The 5,555-nt window shown below is 37.0% G+C and overlaps 1 long non-coding RNA gene across 3 annotated transcripts in view; it reads right to left on the reverse strand.

Moving 5' to 3' along the window:
* Positions 1 to 1,316: 1,316 nt before the first annotated feature.
* Positions 1,317 to 5,555, reverse strand: part of LOC111375482 — an 8,137-nt gene continuing 3,898 nt past the window's right edge. For all 3 annotated transcript variants that reach the window (XR_002699315.1, XR_002699316.1, XR_002699314.1), the window contains one exon: positions 1,317 to 2,268. This is a non-coding gene — a long non-coding RNA (uncharacterized LOC111375482). The remainder of the gene's footprint in view (positions 2,269 to 5,555) is intronic.

Here is a 5,555-nt window from a genome sequence, read left to right on the forward strand (position 1 = left end):
AAACCCAACCCCCCCCCCCCCCCAAAAGGGGGAAAAAAAAGGGAAAATTACACCCCTACAGGTGTTTAAACTTCCAAATTCTAAATCCAGGGTTGAAGATTATCTATGCAAAAATCAGGTTTTCTATATAATTAATCTATCCCCAATTAAAAACCCTAAACATACCCCAATTTTCTTCCCTCTCTCTCGTCTCTCTCTGCCTTCACTGCTGTCGCCGTCGAGGAGGCGACCGCCGATGGAGATAATGGGGCAAATGATCTATTTTCCCTTTTCTTTCCTCTCTCAACAATGGTGGCGGCGCCGGCAGGCCGATTGTCACCTCGCAGCGAAGTCGCGCGACACAGCACTATACTCTCGCACGATGACGTTTAAGATAGGAAATGGCAAGAGGCGATCTGGTGGTGCAGCGACACTCTTCTCACGCCCGGAGGAGAATCGCTGCCGTCGCCGCTTTTCATATTGAATATGGCGACCGGTTTTTGCAGAGCGTAAAAAGGCGATTTTGTTGCGAGAATCGTGACCAATTGCGATCTGTTGCCGGACATTAAATGTTAACAGTCGCAGGTGAGGTGTTGATGGCGTTGGTGGTGGTGCGGTATATTTTGACAGGATTAGTGGCGAGTTTGTGTGATCTGGCTGTGGTGGTATGTGTGGTGATGTTGCTGGTAATGTGTGTGGTACGTTCAGCAATGTTGATGCTATCGTCGTGGTGGTTGTGCGGTGTTGGGGGTAGTGGAGACTGGAGATGCTGGTGGTGGTGCAAGTGGGAGTGGCTGTGGTTGTGGTGGGTGATTTTGTTGGTGTTGGTGTTGGTGGTGGTGGCGGTGGCGGTGGCGGTGGCAGCAGTAACAGGAGTTAGTGGGGATTTTGTTGGCATTGGTGGTGGTGCCGAGTGAGGGTGGCTCGGGATTGGGTGTCTGTGACCAGTTTGGTCTCTTGACTGTAATCTGTGACCTTAAAATTCGAACAATTGTGATTTAAAAGTAATATGTGACCATCAAATTTGAAAATATGTGACCTGTGACCTATACAATTTTTGATATGTGATCTCAAAATTATCTGTGACCTACAAAATTTTTGATTTGTGACCAATGACATGAATTGTGACCTATAAAATCGATAGATAAACTGTGATATGTGACTTCGAAAAAATCTGTGACCTATCAAAGCTTTGATTCGTGACCTCAAAATAATCCATGACCAATTAATTTGATGATATGTGACCAATGAATAAATCTGTGACAACTTAAGAATTGTCTAATAGTACAACGGCCGCAAATGAAAACCCAAAACGGAGAAAATTCAAAGTAACGGCATTGGAATTTTGCAGCATGTCATTTCATTATGCTAAAATTTATTCCCTGTTCACGGTGGGCAAAAATTATGTTACCCACCTACCCACATCGGCAGGTCAAACAAATATTTTTTTTTTTTTTTTTTTTTTCCCAAAAAAAAAAAAAAAAAAAAAAAAGAAGAGAGGGAAGAGGCCCAATTCTAAAAAAGGCCCAATCCAATTGATTTCATCTTCAACCTCGAGTCCTCATTCTCAAGGGTCTACATTTTCTGATTCAAGTTTTCTGCAATGGCTCCCATCGGCCACGGTGACTTTGGCGGAGCCAACACACATGGCCGCGCCCTCTTGCTGGGTGTTGATTCTGCCACTGTCAAACAGTGAACATAATTACAGACCTCTGTTGCTGTAATGTAGTGTTAGAGTGTTTACCCATCAACCATGATGTTGAAATATTGGCAGGAGTGAACCACAACAAAGTAAATACAAGAAATGATTTATTTACTTCCAATCAAAATTAAGGACTAGTTACTACTAGATATTTCAATACGTGTAGCACTAAATTGAACAAAGTGTATAGAAAAAGATTCTATCTTACTAGACTTCAAAAATATTGAAGCTCCAGCATAGATAGTCATTGATGATGATTGAATGAATAACTGCACCCGAAACATCGAAAATAGCTAGCTACAACTATCGTTCCTAAAAAATTATCAACTTCTTAACTGAATTTTGTTACGCCAAACAACATTGCAAGAAAACCGTATGAAATGATCCTATAAATACATTATACAATTACAACCAAGATTATTTAAAAAAAATAATAATAATAATTAAAAAAAATTGAACACCACCACTTAACCTTTTGGCCCTCGTACTCTCTTATCCGAACTCCAATAGGTCTAGCAAAAATGATCTATGGTGATACATCACCCAACTACAAAAGAAATTCTTCTCCTATCTGCTTTGCAGTATCCCTACATTTTAAGCATTATCAAATACACTTCCTGCAAGAGTGGTGACAAACAAAATGGGGGAAAACTAGCACATCTATCTGATTCAATGGAAGACCTTTCGACATTAGCAGATGAGCACCATCATAACACAATAATCTGAGAAAATAAACTACTCATGGTTCCAAGCCCAAAACTTAAACCTTTTTTAATGTCACTCTCCACGAAATCAAATAATCTTTAAGAACTTCCAGAATTCAGGAAATAAAATCAAATCTAGGATGAACGAACCCATAATTTTAGATGATAAATCAAATAATCAAGAAAACGGTGAACATTGAAAAAGTTGGTCACATAATTCACAAAACAAAAAGATGCCAACAAAAGCAGGAAAACTGTACATATGAAAACCCAAAAACAAGTAAGAAAAATAGAGATTTCAGAAATTACCAAGATTATCAATTACTTGGTAGAGTCTCAAAAATTCAGAAACCAAATCTATGAAATTTAGATCACAGAAATGAAAAACGGAGGCGTTGAATGGAAGGAATGGTTAAAGAAAATAGGGTTGTGCTAAACATACAGGGTGTATGTTATCAGGGAGAGCTTCTTGGAAATATTGACGAGAGAGGGGTAACGTGAGCAGGTAAAGGTGAATTCTTCATCTATCTATATTGCTCGCATCCCTACAGTTTAGGCATTGCCAAATACACTTCCTGCTAGAGTGGTACTCTATGGGCATCATCCAGATGACAAACAAAATGGGGAAAAACTGGTACACTACCAGATTCAATGGAAGACTCTCTGACATAAGCAGATGAGCACCATCATAACATCATAATCTGAGAAAATAAACTATTCGTGGTCAAAGGGACCTGGAATTCCCAAAACTAAAACCTTTTGAATGACGCTATCCAGGAAATCAAACAATCCTTCGGAATTACCAGAATTCAGGAAATAAAATCAAATCCAGGATGAACGAACCCATAATTTTAGATGATAAATCAAATAATATGGAAAATGGTGGACATTGAAAAAGTAGGTCACATAATTCACAAAACAAGGATGGAAACAAAAGCAGGAAAATTGTACATATAACCCAAAAATTAGTAAGAAAAACATAGATTTCGAAAAATACCAAGATTATCAATTAATTGGCAGAGTCTTAAAAACCCAGAAACCAAATCTATGAAATTCGGAGCAACGCAATGAAAATTTGAGGTGAATGGAAGGAAAGGCCAAAAAAATAAGGTTGCGCTAAACGTATAAAGTGTACGTTGTGGGGGCCAGCTTTTTAGATGAAAATATTGACGAGAGAGGAGTTAAAGTGAGTAATTAGATTGAGCAGTTAAAGGTGAATTCTTCTTTTATCTACTTTGCAAGTATCCTTATATTTTAGACATTATCAAATATACTTCCTATAAGAGTGGCACTCTATGGGCATCATCCAGATGACAAACAAAATGGGGGGATAACTGGTACATCTAATTGATTCAATGGAAAACCTTTTGATATTAGTAGATGAGCAACATCATAATATAATAATCTGAGATAATAAACTACTCGTGGTCCTTTTTAATGACACTCTCCAGAAAATCAAATAATCCAACCCAAGATGAACGAACCCATTAGACATTATCAAATATACTTCCTATAAGAGTGGCACTCTATGGGCATCATCCAGATGACAAACAAAATGGGGGGATAACTGGTACATCTAATTGATTCAATGGAAAACCTTTTGATATTAGTAGATGAGCAACATCATAATATAATAATCTGAGATAATAAACTACTCATGGTCCTTTTTAATGACACTCTCCAGGAAATCAAATAATCCTTAATATTTACCGGAATTTAGGAAATAAAATCGAATCCAAGATGAACGAACCCAAAATTTTAGATGATAAATCAAATAATCCGAAAAATAGTGGACATTGAAAAGGTTGGTCACATAATTCACAAAACAAAAAGATGGCAATAGAAGCAGGAAAATTTTACGTATGAAAATCCAAAGACAAGTAAGTAAAACAGAGATTCCAAAAATACGAAGAATATCAATTAATTGGAAGAATCTCAAAAACCCAGAAACCAAATCTATGAAATTCAGATCACAGCAATGAAAATCTGAAGCGCCGAATGGAAGGAAAGGTTAAAGAAAATAGGGCTGTGCTAAATGTACAGGGTGTATGTTACGGGGACCAACTTTTTGGAAGAAATTATTGAAGAAAGTGGAGTTAGCGAGAGTAATTAGATTGAGCAGGTAAAGGCGAATTCTTCTATCTATCTATTTTGCAGGCATCCCTACATTTTTTAAGCATCAGCAAATACACTTCCTACAAGAGTGGTACTCTATGCGCATCATCCAGACGACAAACGAAATGGGGGAAAACTAACACATATACCGATTCAATGGAAGACCTTTTGACATCAGTAGATGAGCACCATTAAACATAATAATCAGAGAAAATAAACTACACATGATCAAAGTGACTTGATATCCCAAAACTTAAACCTTTTTAATGACACTCTCTAGGAAATCAAATATTCCTTAAGAACTACCAGAATTAGGGTAATACAACCGAATCCAGGTTGAACGAACCCACTATTTTAGATGATAAATCAAATAATCCAAAAAACGGTGGACATTGAAAAAGTTGGTCGCATAATACACAAAACGAAAAGATAGCAATAGAGGCAGGAAAATTGTACATATGAAAACCCAAAAACAAGTAAGAAAACTAGAGATTTTGGAAAATACCAAGATTATCAATTAATTAGCAGAGTCTCAAAACCCAGAAACCAAATCTATGGAATTTGGAGCGCAGCAATGAAAATCTGAGGCGTCGAATGGAAGGAAATGTCAAAAAAATAGGGTTGTACTAAACGTACAGAATGTACGTTGTGGGGGTTAGCTTTTTAAAAGAAAATATTGATGAGAGAGGGATTAACATGAATAATTAGAATGAGCAGGTAAAGGCAAATTATTCTATTATCCATTTTGCAGGCATCCCTACATTTTTGGCATTATCAGATACACTTTCTATAAGAGCGATACTCTATGGGCATCATCTAGATGACAAACAAAATGGGGAAAAACTAGCACATCTACTTGGTTCAATGGGAGACCTTTTGACATTAATAGATGAGCACCATCATAACATAATAATCTGAGAAAATAAACTACTCATGGTCCTTTTTAATGACACTCTCCATGAAATCAAATAATCCTTAAGGATTACCAGAATTCAGAAAATAAAATTGAATCCAGGATGAACGAACCCATAATTTTAGATGATAAATCAAATAAT

This window comes from Olea europaea, unplaced genomic scaffold (genome assembly GCF_002742605.1).
Source record: "Olea europaea var. sylvestris unplaced genomic scaffold, O_europaea_v1 scaffold138, whole genome shotgun sequence".
Classification (NCBI taxonomy): domain Eukaryota; kingdom Viridiplantae; phylum Streptophyta; class Magnoliopsida; order Lamiales; family Oleaceae; genus Olea; species Olea europaea.